The sequence below is a fragment of the Castor canadensis genome, chromosome 15 (genome assembly GCF_047511655.1).
Source record: "Castor canadensis chromosome 15, mCasCan1.hap1v2, whole genome shotgun sequence".
In the NCBI taxonomy this organism is placed as follows: domain Eukaryota; kingdom Metazoa; phylum Chordata; class Mammalia; order Rodentia; family Castoridae; genus Castor; species Castor canadensis.
Window position 1 is genome coordinate 78,347,760 of NC_133400.1, and position 27,554 is coordinate 78,375,313.

At 37.0% G+C, this 27,554-nt stretch overlaps 1 protein-coding gene and 1 pseudogene across 10 annotated transcripts in view; one reads left to right on the forward strand and one right to left on the reverse strand.

Annotated features, from left to right (window-relative positions):
• Cacnb2 (calcium voltage-gated channel auxiliary subunit beta 2) overlaps positions 1-27,554 on the reverse strand; it is a 345,042-nt gene that overhangs the window by 187,195 nt on the left and 130,293 nt on the right. The window lies entirely within an intron of this gene.
• LOC109697401 (large ribosomal subunit protein uL30-like 1 pseudogene) overlaps positions 1-27,554 on the forward strand; it is a 44,192-nt pseudogene that overhangs the window by 5,567 nt on the left and 11,071 nt on the right.

The following is a 27,554-nucleotide window of genomic DNA, read 5'->3' on the forward strand; positions in this document are numbered from 1 at the left end:
TCAACTATGCAACAATATTCTGAGGTTACTGTGAAAATGTTAACAGTGCTGGTGCACTATGTGATCAGAAGACTTCCAAATTCTTTGTATCCCACCAGAAAGAATCCATAGCAGGGCATGTGGGTGTGAAAGGAGTTTATTAAAAGTTAGGGAAGAGAAATACAAAGGGAAGCACGGTGGGGCCCAGGTGGAAGCCGGAAGCCGAGAGAGAGTGTTTGTGCTCTTCAGGTGCTTTTAAACCCAGGATAACCTATGGGAAGAGGGGAACCAGGTGACTCCCATCCAATAATCAATGAGTGGGGTGGGGCATGGGCAGTTCCTGGGCAGGTGAGGGAACCAAAGCATGGTTAATCTAAGATACAGTATTTTTTTCTATGAGTCCCAAACTTTACCTGCTTTAGCCTGCCTCAAAATCATTTGGTGTTTTACTTCACAACTTAAAATATTTATTGTCTAGAAGCCTTTGGCAAATTGATTTTTCTTCAAAAATATGCAATATTTCAATGGAGAGGAAATAACTATCAGAAATAGATGACCTACAGACTATTATTTTTGTAGTTACCACAAATAGCAACAGGTCTTTGAAAATGATTAAATAGAAGAATACAATGTTTTGCATGAGTGTGGGAACATACCACTTTCCTCAGTGGAATAGTCTGCAAGTCTCTTAACCAGAAACAAACACAGAAGCAACTATCAGGCTCAGGACGAAAAGCAACATGTGATATGTTTTGTAGACCATTTCCCCCCTAATTAGATGATTATTAACTTAAAGCACTTAAGTTAACCTCAATTTCTCACCTTTAGATACTGAGCTTGGGAAAAAAGGGAAGTGTTGACATGTTCCACACTTCTTTCAGGGCAAAAGATGGAAAGCTCCAAAGATAGAAACCGAATTCAGAGAAGCAAAGAGGAATATTTATTAAAAAAAAAAAAAAACTTTCAAATTTGTCTGACTACAGTGGTGATTTTGCCCCCCACATCCACCCTAAGAGACAGCTGGCAAGGCCTGGAGACATTTTTGGTTGTTACAACAAGAGAAGGAGTCTACTAGCATGTAATGAATGGGAGCCAAGGTTGCCACTGAGAATCCTACAATGCTCAGGACAGCCTCTCTGTGACAGAAAATCATCCAGCCCTGAAGAGCAGTCACACTGAGATTAAAAATCTGCTCTAGACCCAAATAGTCATTGTAGTAATAGATTAATACAATATTGCTCAAAACAAAGAGATAGGAATAACACCGATCATCTAAATACCTGCTTCCCAAGATCTTTCTGATCTAACTATGAATAATTTTTATTGACAGTTCTCCACCTCATCTAGTCATACTAAATAACACTAGTCACTGAGGTTTTAGTTCATGAGAGGCACTGGGCTATGCATTATTTTGTTTCAAATTCATTACAACTGTATGGTGTCTGTGACATTATTAGTATAGAAAATGATTATTGTATCAAGAATCCTCTAGAGTTCAGTCATCACTTGTTTTGATTGTCAGTAATTGTCAGCAACATGACCTTGAGTGATGTGAAAAAAAACAAAAGAGAACATAACAGGAGAGCCCTAGGAACTGGGTTGGATAGCACTTGAACAACCCACAAGGGTTCCATAGTACTATGCAATAGAAAATACAAGGAAAGGAGGCAGGATTTAGCAAAGATTTTTTAAAGTTAGATGGGAAAGGCTTACAGAAATCTTAAAAACTGCAGAAAGGCAAAATCTAATCCTGAGCACAGAGGAAGAAGGAAAAGATGAGGGATTTGGGTGATCTGAGCTACAAGAACACTTCTCATTCCATCCTGACCCAAATGCATATAAAGATTGGATGTGATTGATAAAGGGAGTTTAAGAGACATTGAACATGATCTTAAGAAACATCAGTAAAGTGACCTTAAGAGAGCTAAGCATGTCTCCTCATAGTCATCGACAAGGATCTGGTTCTTATGTAATCTTAACCAGATGAGATAAGATGATATGAATTACCTGCTTGTGGGTAAGACCAGAAAAATTTAGAATTAAAAGCAGAAATATTTCACTGACTAAGCAAATGTAATCAACATTTTCAGGTAAAGGAGCCTTTTCATATTTCATGTATTTTTAAAGTTTAAGAGAATTTAGCTCAATGAAAACAAATCAATCACTTAATTCCAACTTAAAATATGTACTAAAGGAAATCGTTTAGACTTGGGACTTTAAGTTAAACTATAACAAGTTATGTCCTCTACTGAACATTTGGAAGATGTTTAATTTTACCATATTTATGATATTAATTTTATTTTTTTCCTAATATTTACTTACTTGGTGGGGGGAAGGAAGGTTGTGGATATAGCTTAGTGGTAGAGTGCTTGCCTAGCTTGCATGAGGTCCTGGGCTCTAGCCCCAGAAGTACATACACAAATATTCTTTACTTGAGAAGATTGTGTCAGTGGGACAACTTACATGCTTCAAAAAGACATAAAGTATTAGACTTATAAATGCACTTAAAAAGGTGCTGGGACCAAAAAGAGGAACAAAACATTTTAAAGTAACTACTGACAACTTTTTGGTGAGACTAGGATTTGAACTCAGGGCTTTGCACTTGCAAAGCTGATGCCCTACCACTTGAGTTATACCTTCAGTCCATTTTGCTCTGGTTATTTTGGAGATGAAGTCCCTGGAACTACTGGCTTGGGGCTGGTCTCCAACTGCAATCTTCCCAATCTCAGCCTTCCAAGTAGCTAGGATTATAGGTGTGAGTCACTGGCACCCAGCGATATTGACACTCTTAAAAGCACAAAGGGGGACTATAGTTAGGGAAGAAAAGGGAGGTCTACCCAGGAGTGAACTAAACTAGCGTGCTCCTTTCCCAGGAGTTACAGCTTTCTGAAGTCTGGTGGTTGTGAAGTTCCTCCTGGCAGTTTCCTGACCATCTGCACAGTACAGAAGTCTGTCTGCTCTCCACTCAGACCCATTTAGCAGTGCCACAGCTGGCACCCCAAGTGGAGATGACAGGCCTATTAGGGAAACAGAACTAAAACATGTCACTTGCCTATGTGAACCAAGGTACTCAATCATTCACACACATGAATGAGTGGATGATTAATTTTCAAACCACATACATTTGAAAAATATAGAAAAAGAAAAGACTAAAAGAGAGGGTCCAAAATAAACAAAGAAAGTGACCCTTGAGGAAACAAAGCAAGGAACATAAATTTCAAATTAGTAACTTTAGACAGAGTCAAGAGATTAATTATGCTTAAAAAACAAGAACAAGAAGCTATCAAAAAGTAGCAATGAAACAATGAGAATATCATTGGACATTAAAATATTCTTTGCTAGCCTAGAAATTGTAATGGCAAGAATAATAAAGATGGTTGTATCTGAAGACCAGAGGAGAGGTATGCAAAACCAAACAAAGATACAAGAAACATGGGTAATTTTAGGTATGTCAATGTTCATCCTATAATCAATTGAGAAAATATAAGACACACAGATGCATTTTGACTGAAAATTCTACTCAGTGTTAAACAGGATGATTACGAAAAAAAAAAAAATCTCACATGTAGGGCTATCCTAAGGAAAAAAATCTATCCTAAGATAAATTCTAAAAAAATGAAGAGGATAAACAAAAGAACAAATTGCTACAAAAGAAAATAATCAGGCTGATGTGTTCCTCACCAGCAGCTGTGCATGACTCAAGCAAGACTGGAAGAGTTTTGAGGGGAAAGAAATTGCTTTGAAGTTAGGCTTCTCCACCGATATGAATTAAATGTGATATTGATAAGAAAAAAATGGGTTGAGTTTAAGAACTCAGAAAATTTATTAAACACCTTAGACATATATTTTAAAAATTACTAAAGGTTTTCCAGCACAACAAAAATAATCTAAGATCAAAGGCTTCATTAGATATTAAGCACATTATCAGCGAATGTGACCAAGAAATAGAAGAATTTGAAAGAAAATAGGAGTATCCATTAGATGGGAACAGGGAGAGTTATCTTAGGGTGATTCTTCTTCATGGGACTAACATGTAAATCACATTTTCATAAGCATAATACTGTAAATGCTGCTGATTAGTTTTAAGAGCATGTAGCTAAAGGTTTAACTCCAGTTCAAAATAAATATGAATGATAATAAAGTAACAAAAACTGGAAATCATGAGAAGTAGTGGTAGTACATTTTAAATTTCTCATCTTTCAAACTATATAAAGTTAGATTTCTAAATCAGGATAAATTACAATGTTTAAGCCTCTCCTGGCAACTATCACATGAATTAAGATCTATAAATCACTTTAACAGGGGTCTTTTCCAAGGAGTAGTAAAGAGACTGGAAGGCATGGGAAGACACTTTTCATATCCTTTTGTTATATTTGGACAATTTTTTTTGCCATACACAAAAGTCATGATTTTATCCTGTTTAAAAATATATCCTAATAGGGAGAAAAAAGCTATACTACTTAAGTTGAAAATAAGCTGTTTGAAAATAAAACAAATGTTAGAAGCTCTATAACTGAGTATCTACAAACAGGCTTATAATTAACATCACTCTGAAAGATCATCAGAATTATGCATCAAATTATTGCTTCCCGCAACAAGTGTTCATGTTCCTGGTAAAATGTTTCCTTGGCAAGAGAGACTTCCCCTAATTCCCTTTAGAAAAAGGTGTCCCACTGACCTGGCCATTCTTTGTCTCCTTACCCCCTTCACTTTCCAACACCACTTCATTATGCATTTGTTTATTTTGTACTTTTCCTCTCTCTCAGTAGAAATGAAAGTTTCTACATAAAGGACCTTTCTCCTCATTGATTCCCCAGTATACATAATTGGTACTCAATAGTTATGATTAGATGTATAAATTAAGTCTTCCTACAATATTTCTTTGTATAACAACTTGCCACTGAAAATGTCTTCATTTATTTCAAACTGACAAACCTAATGTCAATTCTTAAGTGATTTTTCTATCGCCATCCTGTATAATCAATAATCCTTTTGTTATGTGCACGTTTAAACAAACACGTTTTCCTCATTTCCAGAGGCTTGTTTATCAGAACTTCAATTTTGAAACAAATAGGCAAACACAGGATTAAATAAAATCTATATTTTCTTAAAGTTCTATCTACCACGTCTAACCCCTTCGATGACAGGATAGATGGGGAGTACCTACGTCCCTGTCAAGTTCTAGCTTCAATATAAAAGTGTGTGGCTGCTTGATACTTATGTAACTGTTAGAGATGTTTTGACTCTACCCATCTTCCTCTTTGTTTCTGAATCTTACTCTGTCATCAATCCAGTATCCAATTACTTCTATCTTTCCACCTAGAAAGCATAACATCACAGATTTAGTCCAGAAAATTACCATTTGTTATATTAAAAAATTTAGAAATATACCAGACAATAGCTTCTCTTACTTGCACACTGACAAGTTTCATTTTAGTAGGGGAAAAAGTGGCAATGATGGGGAAAGAAAGCCAATGCTGTCACTTACAAGGCATAACTTTCTTTTAAGGCAGTGCTACAGTCCTTGCAAACCAAAATGAGAGTTGCTATAAGCTTATATTCAACCATGACTCTAATTTAAAAGTGTATTTCATTTTCTGCCTAACATCAGCAAATACACATCAGTGAGTTGATGACATTTTAAATAAAAAAGACAACTTGTTCACCCCAAAAAGTTGTCAAGTCATATCCTTGACTCATTTTGCCAAGAGCCAAAGATGTCAAGCATATCTTATGCCTTCCATAACTTGGCTACCTCTAACACCTGGCACACTTAGGGTTGTTTTTGGCAGGCTGATGTGTATTCAACTTCCTATGTGATATGGCCCCAATAGCCAGATCTCATGAACTGCTGAAAGTGACCTTGTGGGATAGCTGCACGGTAACCCAAGAAATCACCGTGAATGCACTTACAAAGTTAAATTTTGAAAATATACTCGGGCTGGGTATATAGTTCAGTGGTAGAGTGCTTTATCTAGCTTATGTAAATTCCTGAGTTTGATCCTCAGAACCACCATAAAATTAAATAAATAAAATTAAAATTAAGATTAAAAATATACTAGCCATTTTATAAAAATCTCTCAATCAATGTGAGAAATACAAAATTTCTGTGACTATTTAAAACTAAACAAATCATATTCTTTTATTTATCTAACTGAAGCAGTGCTGGTAAAAAAAAAAAAGAATCAAGTCCTCTTCTTTTTTTGCCACCTGAAGGGTAGCAACATCTGAATTAACTATATTTCTTTTACTATCATTGATTTTAAACTTTTTATTTTTCATATTTTTATGAAGGGACAAGTTTCTTACTGCAACTTCCAGAATATTCCCCACTCATGTCATTCAGTGATCTCACATGTTTTTATATCTGTGACATCACATTATGTCTCTCCTAATGATGTCATTTAATTTATGCAACTAATATTTATTGAGCAGGCTCACTAGAAGCCATCACTATGCTAGGAGCTATGTATTCTGTGCTGACCAAAACAGACAAAATAAGGTCTTGATTTTCAATTTAGTAGGTGAAAAGAGAGTCAAAAACAAACAATTAGTACAAGATTGCAAACTGTGATACAATATGTGCCATAAAGAAAAAATACAGCATCCATTTACCAAGTTTTTTGGTGTTCCTTTGGATTTTTCAAACACTTTTTCACCTGGCTTGATTTTCTTCTCAACTGTTTTCCACAATGACACAGACAAGGTCTCGTCTTTACCTTTGGTCCCTGGCTTTCTTATACTAAAGGGACTTGACTTCCTCATTAGAAACCCATGACTCATCTCTTCTTGCATTTGCCCCAAGTCATTTTACCCTAAGGACCTCAAATCCTGAAACTCCTCTAATCACAGCTTTTCTATTTCCACCTTGTCTGCTCCTTCTCTTACAATAAAACTGCACTTAGCCTTTCCCATGACCTTGAATGCCTGTGCAGCACAACCTCTTCCCAGAGTCACTTCCCAAGGTCTGACATTTGTAACAGTTCACTATTCAGCAACCTAGAAGCCCTTTCTTCTTAACTGTATTAATCTTTTAACTTTAAAGAAAATTTCAGATATTTTTTCAGTTTAGTGAGAAACTAGAGAATTTCAATACATATCTTTTAGTCCAATATAACTCATAAGTTATTATGATTCAATAAATTTTCCCTTCATTCTTCTCCTTATCTCACTCTGCTCTTTTTACTGTCCAATAAAACTGATGGGAATACAAATGGAATTTACTCAAAGTTCATTAATTAACCACAAAATTTTACATATTCATTTATGTGTTCTGATTCTCTTTAAATTCTTTCAAACCCTAGATCTCTGCATTTGGTCCTCTCTTTTCCCACTTCCTCAAGAAATTTGTTTTCTGTCTACAAATATGCCTACATATTCCTTTGACTTCCTTCCTCTCGAGTGATAACAAATCTGTTTCCCCCAGGAGTAGTCTATATTTTGCTTACGTCTACTTTCATCACTCATACCTTTCCTATAACTCACTGCATTTTTTGTTTGCTTGCTTGTTTTGCATATTTATTTTATGATTGTTGCACTGGTGGGTACATTGTGACATTTATAAACGTTCTTACAATATATCATAGTTGAAATCACCTCCTCCCTCATTAACTCAGTGCATTTGTGCTGGACTTTCCCCAGCCCCCAGAAATTTGTTCTAAGATGACAATTAAATGTCCTAGTACTGAAGTCAGTTTTGACCCAGTGGATTCCCTTCTCTTCCCACTGAACTCCTTTTTTCATCTTTAGTTACCACATAGGACACTGTTTCTTGTCCTCCTTCCCCGATAGCTCCTCCCTTTTTAATTGCAGCTTTTTAACACGTGAGGATTCCCAAGGATTCCTCTATCAACCCTGGTGTGACACACTAGGAATCATCCTCTGTGAGCATATTCTGGCTTCCTCCTAGGTTCTGCTTGGCCTATGATGTTGCGTTTACTAGTTTCTACTGAAGACAGCACTTATAAATTGGGAGAGTTTACATAAACTCTGAACATCTAACATGCCTTGAAAAGCCAAAATTCCTATTACCTATAGAATAAGGGTAAAAGAAAGTAGAATGTCAAATACATATAAGTAGTCATTTGCTAGCAAAACAATAACATGTAAGAACCAAAATTTATGTTCACTAAAAATTTTGAGGATTCATACAGAGATATTACTGAGTTAATTCTGCCTGTGTTCTGTTCCCAAACATGTCCTATTTTCCATGTGTTCACTTCAACTCTCAGTTATTTGCTTCATTTTATATTATTCTCTAATCTTATTTCAAAGTGGATTTGATTCAGAGCACTTTATATCACTTTTCCTTTGAATATTGAACTTAAACTAAGCAATGAGTGACTGGAGTTGTGGCTTAAGCAGTAGAGCACCTGCTTTGCAAGCTTGAAGCCCTAAGTTCAAACCTCAGACCCACCCAAAAAAAAAAAAAAAAAGAAATGTAAATGATGAAACAAGCAAGATAATAAAATAATAGTGAAAGATTTAAATTCCAAATTCTGTTCAGATATATAAAATATATATTGTCCAGAGGTACTGCTTATTCCCAATTTTAGGGGTGATAAAATTTCCATGGGGAAGAATGTAAGAAAGAAAAGTAGATAAAGGTGGGAAGGCAGAATCATCTACATAAGAAAAGCCATTCTCTGCATTTCTCTTTTACTCCCTTGCATAAGATCACAAAAATATATACTTGGCAGTGATTTCTCATACTTGACACTTCAATTTCCATTACATCTTATTCCAAGAATAATGCATACATCTTTCTGCAGAGGAAATAAAAAGTGAAAATGAAAAGTACAGTTTGACCTACAAGCAAAAGGACTACCCTTGTTTTAATTAAGGAAGAGGAGAGAGCAATTTTTTTCTTCACATTTATTCAAACATGTTGAAATGTTACCCCACCTACAGTAATTTTTAAACTCCTAAGAGCATTGAGCTAACATCCTTGAAAGATTTATTTATGTTCTGAAAAATAAAAAAAATCCAGGCAGAACATAGGGAGAATGAATGTCTGTGCAATGACAGCATAAATCAAGGTTGTGTTGGCTGCATTTGGTTTCTTGCTTTGGTGCCTCCTAGCCCACTAAGCTTGGTTGCCAGGCAACCAGGGCAGCTTTGCTGAATATAGATATTAACAGGTTTAGGTTGCACTGAAAAAAAAAATGGAGTGAATATGAACACAGACCTATCCTTCACCTGGAAATTGGAGGAAATAAGCAAGCTTTTAAACTCAGTGTTTGGAAACAAATTGTTTGATACCTTTTATTATGTTTCATAACTCTGGTAACTGGTTTCCTCATTTGAGATATAAGACCCTTCACCTCTCTGTAATGAGAAAGACACTGTTCATTGTCATTGTGACTTGTAATTCTGTGTTTAAAAACACAGAATTTGTTTGAATAAATTTTCATCTCAGTCTAATAAAAGAGGAAGATTACTTGTATAATGTTGCATTGTGTCAAGACTCTCTCAAAGCGATCATTTCATTTGTAAGTCATTCTTGGAGGTCAGAAGGTCAGATATAACAGTCCTCCACTGAACAGACTAGAAAACTGACTTCAGAAAGGTAAGTACCCAGAGGTGCAAACACTCAAGGGCAGTACATCTAGATGAACACCTCGCCTTAACATGCGGTGTTCTGGCCTCTCATGTATTTTATATCAGTATTGTGAAAGTGGCAGAAAATTAAACTAGACTTCAGTATTGGCTCTTATGAAGAAAAGTAATTGTGACGTGTGAGACAAGTGACACTTTTATGTGTTCCTTTTCTTTCCCTTCTCTTTCAAACATTTCTCACATCTTGGCTTTTGGTCTGCATTCCCTCACAACCTTGAGAGAAAATCAAAAACAAGAATAAAGACTCTCTTTTTTCCTGTATCTCCAAAGGCTCCAAGGGTGCCAAAAAGGTTTGAACTTGATGTCCTTCACTATGACTCCTACCAAGAGACTAAATGACTCCAGAGAGCTTCCAGGAAGTTTCAGAATTTAAAGGATATCTGAAAGCTTGGCATGGTGGTATATACCTACTATTCCAGCACTCAGGAGACTGAAGCAGGAGGATGGTGAGTTCGAGGCCAGCCTGGGCTACATAGTGAGATCCTGCCTCAAAAAACACAAACAAACAAAACCCTGCTTATGGGTATGAGTCTATGAGACAGATCTGTAAAGAGAGAAGGATGACTCTGCTCAGCCTAGACTGCAAAAGCTTACAATTGGCCTGTAATGACACTTGACTGTCATTTTTGTTTAAATATATGTGCTCTTACTCTGCTGTTGCTGTTCAGATCTGCAAGCAGCTCAGGCAAAGGCAAATGTGAAGGTTACAGCAACAAAGCTTTCCCCAAACTATTTGATCTGCTGCTCTTCAGTTTCCAGGCATCACTGTGACAGTATTGCAAAATCTATATTCAACAACTTACTGTTACGTGAATGATTCCCTTTTACGTGTGTGTCAGGTTGGTATGCCTGGTGTGAGCAATTCTGAGAAATCTGTTACAATGCTGTTTGTTCTTTCTGCTCTGATAGCTTAATAGCATTTTTATTTCCAGCTTTTCTAAGTTAAATAGCACATACAACATGGGTTATTTTCTTGGGTACCAATGAAGGCAAGACATCCATCTCCTTCCTATGGATGAAGAGGAAACTCAGTGAATTTACTTTGCAAAATGTGGTGAATAAGGCAGAATAAACACAAGAACCTTGTCTTCCACCTTTTGATGCTTACCTTTGTGCAACCAGAGAGCAAAGTCGGCTCACGTCACTGTGTTGGTTTGACATAGGAAGTTAATAATGATCATAAATTTGGGAGTTCGGAACTAGCAAACTATGCCGAGGTAAAAATACCAAACTTCTGTGGTGACAGGAACCCTACCTAATATGTTTGCTCTCCTGAATACATGAGTCTTATTTTTTTGAAGAGAGTAGGTGTTAGGTCTGTACCTTGAGAGTTTCCATCTCGCCTTCATTTTTTTTGTAGAATGCAAGTTAAAATCATGTCTTTTGACATTAATTGTTTCATTTTCTTGGAAATTAGCACGAGTTCTTTGGAAATTCCACTTTTCTTTCTTCCCCAAAGTAGTTTGAATATTCCGTTCATTTTTTTTCTCCAGAAGTCATTACATCCTTGTTGATTTTGCTCATATTTTAAATGCTAATTTTCAAAGGCAATTAATAAACACCCAGAATTTTGAATGTATACATGTTTACACATATGTAATATTGAGTGCATGTTCTGTTAGTTCTAGTAACATTAATATAAATTTACTCTACACAAGGGCTACAGCTGTATGTGTGGTGAGGGTAGTTCCAATAATCTCTCTTATTTCCATGACCTTTGCCAGTAAGTAACACCTTTTATCTTAGTTTAGAAGAAATAGCAGCAATTACACTGCAGGGGTGTGGAATGAGCTCAGTATCAGGCAGTGGGAGAAGAGATACAGAGGTGAACCTGCACAGCATGCATTCAGAAAGGTGGAGATTCTCTCTACGGAAGTGATGGGGAAAAGGGTAGGAAATGCAGATTGGTACTAGACCAAGCTCCCTCTTAAAGGCCAGGCTGAGAAATACAGATGGATACGGGAGAGGACTTCAGGTAGCATGGCTAGGAAAAATTCCAACTGTTCTTTCTTAAGACATCTCTTATGTTCAGTGTACATACCCTTTGCATTCTTATGCTTAATCATCAAACTCACCACTGAGGTCAGTATAAATGATCCCCATCTCGTAAGTGAATAAACAGATCCTTAACAAGATCAATAAATTTGTCCAAAGTCACCAAGTTGCTACCTGCCTAACCCCAGTATACTCCACAGATGTGTCCATACTCCCCTCTGCACAGAATTTCAGAGTACCAGCAGCAGAGATTTTTCTAGAGAAAGTTTGAACATTTCCAGTCCCCACTTCTTCCCACTCATTTCTACCTTAATCATCTATTCATAATCTGTTATCACAATTAAAGTGACCATCTAATTTATAACCTAAAGCAGAACAGTTTTGAGAATGAAGTGGGACACTATTAATAATTACTGTAAGCAACAGACACAATATGGGACTTCTGGTCTCCTCGGTTTTTGTTTCCCAGGTGGAAACCACAGCCTCGCACACAGTAAGCATCCTCTACCAATGGGCTGCATCCTCAGATCCCACCCTGATTTTGATGAGTGCCCCCCAAAATTAACATGTGCTTGGTAATGTAACTTGAAATCTCTCATGGTAGACTCTCCAGCTTCTTCTCTAGGGCGGGGGGTGGTACCCCTGAACTTGTCTCCATCTAAAAACTCAACAAGGTCCACCTCCCCTCCTCCCCAGCAGTTTCCTCAGGAAGGAATGAACCACCCCATCCTTATTACCTCTGCATTCTTTTACCCATAAAGGAGGGCTGCCACACCTGCCTTTCTCACACACTGGGGAACCATGGGGACATGGCATATTCTCTCTGAAAGATTTACTGACATGGCTTACCAAGGCAGCTAGTGCCCCAGGACTGCTACTCATAGTCAGCTACACTAGGGGTGGAGTAGTGAACAAAATCTCCAAATTGTGCTCCCTTCGAACATAAATTGTGGTTTAGGAACACGTTACAAATTATGTCATTTCTTGACTTGAACGGACAATTCATTCCTCTCATCCTTAGGCCCAAAAAATCTTCCAAAGAGACATCTCAGAGGAACCATGACATGTGGCAATATTTTCTTTTGGAAAGGACACATTGTCTGATTGCCTTCATTGTTTAGCCTGGATACAGTGTCATCCAGATTACAGCCACACCACGCACCAACCATGCCCAACACAAGATTAGATTGTAAATGATATCTTCCTGTTTTTCCCTTCACTTAAACCAATACCTTAAATTTCAGCAGGACACTTAGGGACTTGTCAGTTATAATTTGATTTCCCTCATCCTTCCTTACCCACATTCTCTCCACCTTCCCTACATGATCTTCAGATTCAAAGACTCCCAGGCAGAAACACTGGTGCCCAGGGAAAGCATGTGCACATCCTGGTGTGAAGTATCTTCGTGGAATGACAGTCCCCAACTCCCACTCAAATGCAATTTAATTACTCTCTGAATCTTACACATGAGAACTGAAGCACAGCAAAACAGAGGGGAGAAATTCCATCAGGTGAAGCTTCTCTACTCTAACACTTGCCTTTGAGTGTAGAGAGGGTAGAGAGTGCAGAGACCTTCACCTCTGCTGGCCTGTGGTTCTAGATGCCTTAGTCGCCTGCCCTATGCAGTGGTGAATTAAGAGGGGCTATGAATGTTCCATTTATCTGTGGTTGGTGAGGAAGATTGAGAGGATATTAATCTGCTTGGAAACTGATGAAACTCCAGGCTTGAGGAAGCTTATTAGCTAATAGCAGTATTTGGAGTGGATGGAGAAAGAAAAGTTTGTAAGCCAGCAATCAGTATGGAGGCTGCCATAGAGTCTGGCAGATCCAAGACAACAAATTCCTTAATTAGTGTTTCAGCAGTGGGACTGGAGAAGAACGGACAAAGAGGCAAAGTGGGTTTTTAACAAATGACTTCAACATGGGTGGCACTGTTGTAAGCACTTTATATACATTGTTATTAAAATACTCCTATGGAAAAAGTTTTATTTTTATCATTTTACAGATGAGTACACTAAACCTCAGAGGTTAATATCTGTCCAAAGTCATGTAGAACAAAATATATATTTACTGGAGACAGAAAACAATCAAGTGTGAGCGTCTGTAAGCATCTTAGTCATGGTGAGCATAGCTCTATCACATATTAATATCACCAGACATGCTAGGATTTTCTGACAATTGTAGCGAAGTCAGAAAAATCAAAATGTGTATAGAAGTTTGAACAAAGTGAACTTCTTAATGTATCTCCATAAGGGAAGAGGGGAGTGTAAACAACAGAGAAGTACTTCTGATGACAGTGGCATACATTCAGAAATACAAAGGAACAACACAGAATTGGATATTTTCAGAAGCTGTTATTGTCAGAAATATCAGCAGTCTAGATGTGGTAGTGAAGTCTGCATAGCAAATGAAGCAAAGCCAGCAAGAGATAAATCTCTGAAAAAGTCACGACTTAACGCCATTCCACTTGAAATTCACCAAGATACACAGTGATCAGAGAGGGTAGCAAAAAACCCCAGAGACAGTGATTCTTGACAATTTGAGAGGCAACTAGATGGAAATAAGATGAAATATGTAAGTGAATTCAGATGATTGAGAAAAGATGATGGTTTCCTGTCATTGGAGGACTCTTTTCGTGATTCAGGAATGAACCAGATTCTGTCCGCTATTTAATCATCATGCTAGTCTTTTAACCAATTTCTAGTAACATTTATTTTATAATAATGGGCACACGGGTAAATTTGCTAAGCACCTCTATAAGAAACAGAAAGCAGCCTCAAACATCTGTTCTCTATGCTGTGTGAACTTAAGTATCCCTACATGCTCTTTACACTTTTCATTTTCTTAAAGAAGTTGGACTAGTTTGTTATGGTGCACAACAAAAAAGGAGAAAGCTGCTAATGAAATAAATGATACATAAAAGTAATTATATATAGGACCACAGGTTTGGAACACTAGAAAGTTCAGTATGATTGAATTCAGCTCTTGAGAATTCAAAGAATAGCATATGAGTTTGCACAGGGTATGAACCTAAGTAGGCTCCATTATTTTTGTATTTCCAAGACTAAAAGACTTTTCAACAAAGTAGGTCATTCTGGAATAAAGTCAGATCTACATCTGTAACTGGTACTTAGTAATTGTCTGTAAGATCATATCTGAAAACCAAGAATTCTGGTTGGATGTGATGATATACAGCTATCATCCCAGCACCTGGGAAGCTGAGGCAGGAGGATCTTGAGATTAAGATCAAGACAACCTGGGCTACATAATGAGACCCTGTTTCATATATTAAAAAACAAATAAGACCTGAAATATGGCTCAAGCGGTAGAGCACAGCCCACTGACTACAAGACCCTGAGTTTAAACTCTAGTACTGCCAAAAAATAAAGATTAAAACAATAAACAACCAAAACCAGTTTCTGGAAGTCTTGTTACAGTTAGGGAACAAATGGAGATTCTATTGGAAGCTTAATTATATCCTAACAAGGAGTATAAATTGTTATTGGAAAGGCTGAGTTCCATAAATCTGGATCCTTGTTCTAAGTCCTCTTTTTCAATACTATCTTTAATATTAGTTTAAAATTTCTGTTACAGCTCAAACACTATCATGCTCCTGCGAAAAATGGTCTCAATAGCATTAAAAATAAGACAATAAATTTCTCAGCTCTGAAGAGGCACAGCTATTTGTAAAGCCCTAGTGTATCCTGGTGCTCAGTCTCCAGAAAGGCCCTTTCTCAGCTCTCTCCCTCCTTCCTGTGACCTTATTTGGCAAGCATCCACATGTTCTGTCCCATAGTGTTCTACACCATGAATTCCTGCATATTTGAACACAGCAATTATGGTCTATCTTGGAATTCAAAGGAAACATTTGCTCAAGATGCACAAGGACCATCAGGCTGCCTTGTTTGTGGTTTCACAACTACAGATTCAACTCGTGGATCAAAAATATCTGAAAAATAATTATATCTGTATAGATCATATACAGATTTTTGTCTTTATTCCCTAAGCAGTGCCATATAACAACAATTTATATAGTACTTACATTGTACTAGGAATAATAAGTAATTCAGAGATGATTTGAAGTACTTGGGAAGACATTTGCAGGTTATAGAAAAATATACCATTTTATATGAGGGACTAAAATCCTCAGATTTTAGTATCTGTAAGGATCCTAGAACCAATCTCTAGGACATGAAGGATGACTACAGATACAAGAGACACAAGAAATCTAAAGATTGTCACTATAGTCCAACCATACTGACTTTCTTGCCGTTCCTAACACAGGGTGTGTACAAAGAAAAGGAAGGTAGAATTTCATCCTGAGGCTTGTGGTGTTCAGCAAGATATGTTCATGCTTATTTTGAGACAAACTATATGTAAGAAACCAAAGTACCCAGGGATGAAGAGATGTTAACATCTATTCTCGCCATGGGGAATTGTACCCTGTGGGTAGGGAACTAAGATGGGTCATTTTATTCCATCTCCTAGACTCAACTCTAAATAGATGTGCACACAGAAACTGGCCAATTACAAAAGCAGGAATGCAAGATACCTGTGTAGCCAAAGAACTCTGCTGGAGTTCTGTGTAGCCAAAAAATTCAGAGCAATGTCATTCAACACATAGAACAACCATAGCCAATGAAATCAAAGTGATAGTCAGCATTTGATCTCTCTGCACTAGGTATTCAGAATAAGGAATTTTATCATATTCTTCTCCACATGCATTATTGGTTCATTGTATTCCTATAATGAAACTTGTAAGCTTTACCTTTGACAAACTCTGATACATAGCCATCTGTCATGCAATGGAAGACAGTGAAAAACATACCTAAGAAAATGGAAGTATTTTGACACTATTAAAATAGGTACTTCTAAGTTTTTAGCCAACAACTTGAACTTATCAGAAAGTATTAGTATAACTGATTCTGAAGGAAAAGAAACCCAATGGTAGTTAGTCTGAGCTTCTTAAATGTTTCAAGTTTGCTCTCATGGAAGAAATACTCCATTAGGCACTGCTGCTTTAGAAGAATTAATCTTTTAGGAGGATTGAGCAGATGAAGGAGGGGGATATACTTTTGGAACTACTCATTTCTTTAGTGTTTATTTGCTTATAGAATGTGGCAGCCTTCAACTGGGCATCAAAATTAGTCCCTGACATCATCATCTGTACAGGAATACTGGGAAGGCCAAGAGCTGGGCCCAGGGTCACTGATTCACATCCCCCAGGTTAGAATAGGAGAGAGTGAAGAATCAATGACAGCACTAATGTCAAGAAAGAAAATCATATCTTAATAATGAATAACTTCAAACATTTTTTCAGTTTTTCAGAAATAATTTGGGAATTATGTTTCAAACTAAGATACAGCTCTCATTGTGCTAGCACCAGCTAAAAATTTGGTGTCAGACACAACTTTATGCAGAGGGAAGAAAGTAACCCATTTGCCTATTAATTTTAATGTTATCAAATTCATTTGGTTTTTAAGAGTATATAGATGGTACTTATTATTTTGAGCTCAATCTGACATGTTTTCTGTCTTTGATAAGAAACTACCTTGAAACAATATTCAAGAGTCAAGTATGATTACAATTAACATGCCATTGTAATTCCTGAAAGGTTAGACCTTCAGTGTACAAGTTTACTACTGACTGATAGAAATTGCTTAGGCATATAAAATTAAGAACTATTGATTGCTGTCCTGTTTCTAGGCAGGGAAGAAAGGAACATATTGGCAATATCCTCTAAAAATGAATACTCAGCACATTCTACCCTTAAAATTTGACTCACCACTGTTGATGCTATTAAGATAAGTGCTTCTAAATTTTTAGAAATTTAGACTCAGAATTTCCACTTGAAATCTACATTAATAGTTCTTGGAACTGAAAACATTTTAAAATCACAGCCTTGACTTTGTACGAATGCATTTTAAATTCTGTATGTGTAGGCGAAGGTGAAGCAACTTGAAAAGGACAAAATAAACCTAGAGTTTATGTGTCTTATAGTTCATATTTCAGCAAGCACACCATCATGGATTTGGCAAAAGATTTCTAACACTTACATTTATACCGGTTTTTGATGGCAAATGCTTTCTGGAGGTTTTCCAAATACTCCTACTACCACAAACTACTAAATGTCTCTAAGTTCTCCAAGGAAGTGCTTGTGCTTAAAATATATTAAGAAATATAAAATCATCCACTTACCCAGGAGACATTTTTACCCTTAGGTGTTTTTAGCATTGCAACATGCAGGACTGATATGGTCAACAACAGTTTCACCAACATGGAAAAATCCAAAGGAGTGTATTCCAAATGTCTTTGTTACCCAAATGCAAAAAGTTCCCTGGCTTGCCAGATATTGATATCATAAGTAACAACAAAGATCATCTTCAGATAAGCCATCTTCCTTCCTGACATTGAGCATGTGAACACACACGTAACAGTCAGTCAGATGTCTACTGTAATCTTGCAGCATGTAGAGGCAGAGGCTGCAACATGTATATCTTCTGTACAGCCATAAAATCCACGGTGGGGTATTCCCTTAAAAAATAAAACGAATCCACGTGCAAAGGTCCAAAATCACAAAGATATTCCTGCCTCAGATGTTCAACAGAACTTCCAAATTACTCTCCAAGCTTTACTAAAAAGCTCAGTAGCTCCAGCTTGCAATTACTAATAAGAAAAATGGTGATAGCAAAGAGCATTTAGGAGACCCTGCAGGTTAGCAGCTGCTGCTGGCACCCATTTTAGGAGGCACCAGACTCCAGAGCTTCCCAGAGGATAAAGTGAAAGCAGAGCTCAGTTTCAATAAATAATATATTGTCCCAGGTACAATGTGCATCTGAAGTACCTTCTGCGCAGCTTCGCGATGTAGGTGTAGCCTTCTCTGCAGTCCCAGAGACTCACGGTGCACCTGTTGTTGATGAAACAGCTCAGCGAAAGGCTGGTATCCTAACAACTGGTTCCATTTGTTTATAAGGTAAGAAAAATAGAATCCCCAAAAGGGAGAAAATTAGAAACCCCAGATGCAAGAGCGAGGCTGGAAAACATTGGTGGCTGTCTTCCCTTTGTTTCTGTGTCCTTGTGCCCCCTCCTACTTTTACCTCCTGTCAGTCTAGATTAACTAAGCAGATCCAGGCTAAATTTTGCTACTATCAGTAGTGATTAGTGTGAGTTGATGAAATCCGATTATACAGGCAGACCTCTGCCTTCTCCCTTAGCAAGCAACACCATGGGAATGCAGTCTGTTGTCCTTCTTAGCAGCAGACTGAAGCTTTCTGGAAGGTTCTAACAAGCAAAGATCTGGTCACCTGAAGCTGTTCAGATACAAATAAAGGAGAAAGAACAGTCTATGTTGCTTTTAACTTTTTCTTCCCAATTCTAATGTCCTCTCAGACTAAAAGTGAAATTACTAAGGAAAAAATGCATAGTATCTTTCCATTTCATTAAAAATTTTTCCCCAGTGTGACCAAAAGACTGAGGCCATGAGAATCAATAAAGGGATCTGAGAACTGGGCATCACTTTTCTTGACATCTATTATATGTCAGTCACTACATAAAGGAATTCACACATATTTAGCCACAAGCAAGTCTGGAAGTCTTTAAAGAGGAGGAAATTAAGATTTAAAGATATTAAATACCTCTCAACAAAGATCTAAGGGCCAAAGAAATGCTTTCTAGACTCCTCTTGAAATCAAATGAAATATGGATTCGAGTCTCTTTCGATCTATGCTAAGGCATTGTGTGTGTATGTATGTATATATATATATATATATATATATATATATATGGCACATATGTATGTGTGTATATATTTTTATAATATATATATTTATGTTTTTTTTCCAAAAGAGACACATGTTGCTTTGGTGGGTCTAAGAATTCTTTGAAATTATAGTCCTTACTTATCTTTTAAAATAATAACATTCTAGAGCTCTTCATGAGAAATCTTTCACAATAAATTTTTATTAAACACAATAATGAATGCTACAGAATTCATTTTATAAAAATCAATGCTGCCAACAAAGAGCTTCCATCTCTGATGACTTTGTGTTAGGGAGTTAGCATATATATAGCTAGTAACAGTGAACATGTATTGAAAATGTTCTATGTAGTATTTTACATTTTTTTAAAAAAAATATATCTTACTCAAAACAACAACCACCTCATGAGGTATGGATTTAGAGTGATTTGGAATGATTTTTTGATAGAGGCAACATTAATCTATATTTGATTTACAAAAAGAAAAATCCTGATGTTGCAATTAAACTTGCAGATGTAAATGGAATTTTTAAATCAGAAGAAAATTTGATACTAAAATGGAGATAAGGAGTTTTCAAATGAGATTGACTTGGTTGGGAGTGTGCCATTTCTTCTGCATGTACCTGTTTGTGTGTATATAAATCCCATTTTGCTATAAGTGCCTAAGGACATAGCTCATGTCTACTGTTTTTTTCTCCGTGGGGAATACAGCACACTAGGCTGCTCAGTAAGCACTGTTGACTAATTGGTTGCAGTTCTATTGTGAAACTGTTCTTTGTATACAATTTTTGGTTAAATTTTCTACAATACTATTGAAAAATGAATAAAGTAATTTGGAAACCTGATGTTTTGACTAAAATCTGAATGCTAGGAATTACATAGATTTGTGTTTTTATATTTCAAAGTTTCTAAAGAACCATGAAAGTACATTCAGCACAAGTTTAGTGTGGTAGAAGAATGTTTTTTATAAAAATAAGATCAGACCATGTGTCTCCAGACATATTTAAATTCAGAGCCTTCTAGAAATATTTAGTTTGAAACTACAACTAAATTTTTGTTCCTTTGAATCATGTGCCCATATATTGTTATAGGTGGAATTGTGTCACCCTCAAAAAAGATATGTTGAAATCCTGTATGACTGAAGTCCATTTAAAACAGGAAATTTGGACACAGAGACAGGTAAGCACAGAGAGACGATGGTGTGAACACACAGGAAGAAGACAACCATGTGACTACTAACAGTGCCGGATCTACAGTCCCGGGAATACCACGGCTTGCCAGTAAACACCAGACCCTGGGAGAGGCAAGAGAAGGTTCTCCTTCAGAGCAGAAGCAAGAGCACCTTCCTGGTGACTCCTGACTTTCAGATTTCTAGCTTCCGGGACTGTGAGACAGCAAATTTCTGTTATTTTAAGTCACACAACTTTTTGGTACCTTGTTACAGTGACTCTAGGAAACTAACATAGATGTCAACTCTTTTTCCTTTCCAATGACTTTATGAAGTATCCCAACCTCTTTCATTAAATTTGCCACAACATCCTATAAGTGAAAACATCAGAATTCATTTTTAAAAATTACCTATATTATGTTATATATTTGACTTGAATTTTAACTTATTTATGGATCATCAGCAAATTTTAAATTTGAGGCCTCCTTAGTTAGGGGTTCTTGGACTCCACGGAGTCTATGATATAGCGTGCACACACACACACATACACACACACACACACACACGTCCATGAACTTGAATGGGAAATATATATATGTTTGTTTTCGGAGTCTTTTGACTGAAATTCATCATTTCTTTTAATTGTGTATACTAGCAACAATCCACAGTACTGCTAGCAGTACCTAAAATACCAGCAAAGGAAGCTACTGCCATTTTCAAATCAAATTATAATTATTCCAAATATATTGAAATTTTACATTCACATTCTAGTCAATGATATACACACTGAATTATTTGCAATTTGCTTTTCAATTTACACTGAATTGAATAAAGAACATTAAATTGTTTGGTAGTGGATGGATGATAGAAGGATAAGATATGATAAAGCAAGTAGAGTTAAGTGTTAATGGGAAAAATACATTTACTACTACTTTGAAATTATGATAGTAATCATATCTTTCATTAGCCTTGATAGGGTATTAATACAAAGTATTAATATATTAACAGATATTACTCTACACCAGATTTGGTGTTTAAATATTTTGAAAACTACATTCCCATATGATTTATTTTGTAATTCTACAATTATACATGTGAAACTATTGCTGCTCCAAGAAAGAGTCCTCTGGACTCCACCAAACTATAAAAGGGCTTATGGCACAAAAAAATTAATAATTTCATCTGTAAGATTATCAAGAAAAAACGGGCACACAGCAATATTATTCCACAAAGCAATTTGAAAGGTTAAAAAGCTTTTTACTTATAGAAAGTAAAATGTAAAATGAACAATTAAAAACTCAGTCTTTAAAACTTCATGTGAGATGACATTTGTACAAAATTAAAACCTTGCTGTTCTCTAAAATATAGTTGAATTAAGTTCTGTGTCAGTTATCCAGTTATATGCCAATTTGCTATGTAACAAAGCATGCCCAAAATTAATGACTTTAAACAATAATTAGGGTTCTGTGGATCCACTACACTGAGATGGGCAGCTTACATTTGGGGACTCTGGTGTAATAGCAGTCAGAAGCTACTGTGGCTGGTTCCTCTGAAGGCTTACTCAAGCCTTGATTGGACACTCTGGCCAGACATCCAAGAGGGCTTGCTCACGTGGCTGGCAGTAAACAGTGGCTGTTAGCTGGAAACTCAACTGAGACAGTGACCACAGCAATAAATAAGCTTTGTCTATGTGGCCTGAGCTTCTTACAGCACTCCACCCAAGTTCTAAGGCACAGCTTCCTCAGAGCAAGCATCCCTAGAAACCCTGGGGGGAGTTGCAAAGATTCTTACCTGACCTTGAATAATACACAGCCTTACTTCTACCATGTTATACTCGCTAAAAGTGAGTTACAGATCTGGCTCAGAATCAGAGGGAGGGGACTATGCATGGGCATGAATACTTGGTGTGAAGCTCCTGGAAAAAGAGAAGAGCATTTGTGGAGACCAAGTAAGACAACTCTGTACAATTATCACCCACATACAGGGCAAGGCCTGAGCATAGCCCTGCATTTGATGAGCTGTGACTTACATCTGATAGCTATGCTCCCCAATGTCTCCTATACCTTCAGTTTGCTATGTATCAGAATTCTGAATGAATTCCTTTCCATTAAATTTCTTATGTTGGCCTTGAATAAGTAAAAATGGTGCCAAATATATGATTTAGTACTCCCCAGTTCCCCATTAGCTCTGAAAGTTCAACCACTCTCATTCAATTCCTCCTTTGAGAATGGCGTTTCTTTTTTCTTTTTGTTTGGTGGGGAATAGTTGTTAAGACAGGGTCTCGCTATGTACCTCAGGCTGGCCTAAGGTAGTCCAGGCTAACCTAAAGCTCCCAATTCTCCTGCCTTTGTCTCCTGAGTGCTGGGATTGCAGGTGTGTACTGCCATGCCCAGATAAGAGCAATGTTTCTTGAAGACAAGAAATGCATTAGATTTGTATTTTTTGTTTTTATACCCTTCCCATTTCTAGGAGCAACCATATTGCCTAGTATATATTGAAAATACTCTATCAATTTCCATCATCATAAAAATAAGATGTGTGAAGCTATTCTGGCTTTTGGAAGTGGGTTGAAATAATAAGATACAAGTTGTTATCAGTGTGCCCTCAAAACAAAAAACATGGCAACCCCTCTGTGCTCAGTTTTTGGAGAGAGAGTGGGAAGAAGTTATAGATTCCTCTATGTAATTCGGCATATGTTTTCCATAAAGGAACTGAATTTTATTGTGTCTAGCCAGGTATATTCCATTGATTAAGCATTTCAGCTCTTAATTGACCTTTAGCTTGACTATTAGAATGGAAACAGATAAACTACATGAATTAGCAAGTTATACAATAAGAAAAAAATACACTTAAGGAAAGTAACTCCTTGTCCAGTCAATATAATCCTTTCTGGTGTCTCTGTTTCTCAACTGATTGAGTACTAAACTACATGCCAGGCACGGTGCTAAGACTTCTATAACACATTATTTCACTGAGTTAACAAGCCCTCTCAATGACCAATATGGCAGGTGTTATTACTCTCTGTATTTTTTGGGAAATGGAGACAGGGAATTTAAGTGATCACTGGCAGAACCCACCTTCTACTCTGTTAAGAGTGTTTCCCCAGTGCCTGCTTGCTGGGATGGTCTGTCTTCAGTTATAACAAGAGCATCCATCCAGGTTGCCACTTGCCCAGGGGTCTGAATCAGGTCTGTAACCCATACCTGTGCATTTCTGCATCTCATTCTCTCATCCCATGAATTTCAGCTGCAGGTGCAGGGCACTGTGTCATACCAAGCCCAACCTGTGAGATTCTTCACATTCCATCCAGGCTCCCACAACCTATAAACATCCACTCAGCACCCCAGCAAGCCTGAAGTATGCAGGAGTTACTGTTCCCTATAGACGATCACAGTGAATAGGGAACAGAAATTAGTGAGCAAATGCTTTCATCTGCCATCCCAAAAGTGGACAATTTGGGAAAGTTCTGTTATCCCTCAGCCTTGATAATTTTGCTTTATGTTGGCTTTTCCTCCTTCCCTGACTCCCAGGACCCCTTCCCCAATAAACTGCCTGCACCAAATTCTTGTCTCAGGCTCTGTTTTCAGAACAAGGCCTGTAATTATTAGAGACACGAAACAGTAAGAAGCACCCCACCATTCAGTGATGAGAAAGGAATGTGTTTTCTCCAAATCTGTGAGTGTTTCTTCTGTCAATCCTCCTAAGTGAGTCCTACTGAGAGAGGTCCTTGGAGATGGCTACATTTTCACATTCAGGCCTAATAGCTTTCTTGCTAATTAGACCAGGGTCCCGTGAGGATAAGTGGTTTAACTTTCAGCATTGTTTCTCACCAGCACCTAAATGACTGTTTAACATTTAACAGGTGCTCAATTAGTAGGTGCTGATTACCAAGAAGTAGGTTTTGTTTCTTGTTTCTTGTTTGTCTTGTTTTGTTTTGGGTTTGAACACAGGGCCTTCCAATTGCTAGGCAACTGCTCTATCACTTGTGCCATGCCCCTAGCCCTTTTGTTTTTGTTTCACTAACTTTGTCTGGCCTGGCCTCAAACTCTAGATCCTCCTGCCTTCATCTCCTGAGTAGCTGGGATTGCAGAAATATACCACCATACCTGGGTAAGTAAGTGGTTCTTATTTGAGTGGCACCTTTTGGGTTCTAACCTATTAAAAAGGCAGGCAGTATCTTCCCTAGGAAGCTTTTTTCATCTAAGCAATGCTATTTCCTAAACTAATGGGTATAATTTTATGTGGACATTATCTATACCTAGCAATAAGTTATATTCAAGTAGAGATGGAGTAAACAGGGCAGAAGGAACATAGATTTCGAGTCAGTCAGACCAGGGTTTTAAATTCAGACACCTTTACTTACAAAACATGGAAACTAGGGCAAAGTAATTGACTGTATTCAATCTGTTTATCTTCGTAGAGACCCCAACCCCCGAAGGCTTTTATGAACACTACACAAAATCATGGATGAAGCACATGGCATATTAATCAGTGCCTCAGTATCCAGGCTTTCTCATGCTCCTGCATTTTCACTTGGTCTTTATGGTGTGCTTGATGTGATCAATCCATAAATCCATTTGAGTCTTAGTAAGTGGGCAACAATTGAGTCTCATGTTTCCTTCACTCAGGTGCAGCCAAACTCAAATAAAATCATGCATGTGAAAGTCCCTTGAGATTTGTTGCGGTAATCTCAGGTGGAGGCAGTGAATATAGGGCTGCCATGTAGACATGCAGAGTTGTACATTCTGCATACTGCTCCAAGTCCCTGGCCAAAGGATGAATTACAAATAAATGTGAAAGGCTTCATCCTCCCAGGGGGTGCATTTGTCTATTACAGAGAGTGCCTTTTTCTAATTCACACGGAGGGTCCTAAATGCCCAACAGCAGCCTTACATGTATGAAGTAAATAGTAGACATTACAAACAGACTCATCAAATTCCCATCCTAGCGATGGCATTTATTTGTTATACAGCATCGGGAACAGTCCTTCTGAAAAGGAAAACATCTTCTCATCTACAAAATAAAAGGGTTTATAGTGCTCATAAATTATAAGGTTTACATGAGCATACGGAATCTTTAGGATCATAGCAGCTGGGATGGTGCCTACACACAATAATGAACTTGTGGTTCATTATTGTGATTCCTATTATAAATGTAATTCATGCTATAATCCAAATGAAGACATGTAACAATGGTGGTAAAACAGACATGGTATTAATGATAGGCAGTAGAATGTAGATCATTTAAAACCATCCCATGCATGTACACATTTTTCAATGAGGCCAATTAGCAATGTCTAAGTTTGACTTTCTGAATTTTTGATGAATATAATGGGAAAATTGATGAACTCAATTGAAGGAGTTTTTGAAACACATAGGTTATAAAAAACCTAGCTCTGATAATTGGAACCAGTTGTCAGAATTTGTTTATTTGGTCAGGAAATTGGTTTTTTTAATTCATCTCAAGCCAGGGCTATTGGTACCAATGACTTTGAAAAGCTCTATATTAGTTTAGTCAATCTGACCATTCCTTATAGGTTGCCTAAAATTCTGTCCATAAGCCATGATATTTTCTTATGGTATGATATGATTTATCAACTAAATGCTGACCCTTGTTGGATCTTAAACTCTTCAAGGGCAAGAACCATATTCATCATTTTAGTATGTACTACTATGACATATTATATACAAAAATTGCTGGCTCAAATAATACAAATGCTTGCCAAGTGAGCTTCAAAGACACATCCCAGCAGAACATGCTGCAGTAATACAGCCTAGAGAAGACAAGGACATGGATAATGTTATAAAACAATGGCTTCTTTTTTTTTTTCCAATGGCTTCTTAAGCAAGGGTCTAACCACATCCTGTCCCCTTGGAAGAAGTCATCAACAATGACTTGTCATTATTAATAATAGTCATAAACCTATTTTCTGGCTCTTTCTGACAGTGAATATTGGGGGCAGGTGGGAAAAAGAGGAAATGGGGGAGTTCAGGGAGGGAGGGGCTCTCTGAACTCCTTCCAGGAAGAACAGAACCATTTGTTTTACCAGTTCTGGGACAGTTTTCAAAAAGACAGACATATCCTTTCAGATTTGATTAATTTGGCCAACTAAAGTAAAATGTCCTTGCTAATGAAGGGGTAAAGGAAGGTACATAGTGAGGATTCATAAGATTTGTAACATCTTTAGTTTTAACTACAAATTACTACAGATTTTCTTTTTAAATTTTTTTTCAGAGGCCAAGTACCCCAAAATGTGTTGTGAAAGGTAGAATGACTATCTTTGGCTATCTTGACCATTTCTTTTGTTACAAATAAAATATTAGTCAAATACATCACATTTTATGAGCAACAAATAGAAACAATTAGGATTACCATATTTATGGTTCCCTTTCTTGTCTTCTCAATAGCTCCTATCATTGGGACATCCCCCATCCTTTTATACTTTACCTTGGGAATATATAAAACCTAGCCCTACCTGACTTTCCCCATTCAAACCCAGTGGCCTAAGTTGTAGGAAGATCCCCCCTTGAACACCTTTTTTACATCAGTGTACATTCATGACCTTGAGGGCAACTTCTTATTTCTCACTACATCGAGTCTTAACCAAATCCTGTGTCTTTGGTCATGATGTATATACAGCAATGATTAGGCTGTAAATGAATCTATAGTAAAGCAACATGAAGAATAATTTTCTGCTACTTAGATTTATTGATATGCAAATCTTTATATGTTAGCCTGAAAATATCAATTTTTAGATAGTACCAAGTTGACTCACTTAAATCCAAGATTTAAATTAAAGTTTTATGTGTAAATAACCACATTACATAATAGTGGGTTAGAGGAAACTGGTTACCAAATTCCTATATGTAATCTGCCTAAGTAAGGATAACAGACTCAGAGTGAATATAAAAAAATCATGAAAGAGTTGTGTGTCTCATTCTAGCTTCTAGACTATGAGTTTCTTGAGGGAGGAGATTGTGATTCATCTTCGCATGCACAAGAATAACAGTGTGTCTGATATGTGCTATGCACTAAATAA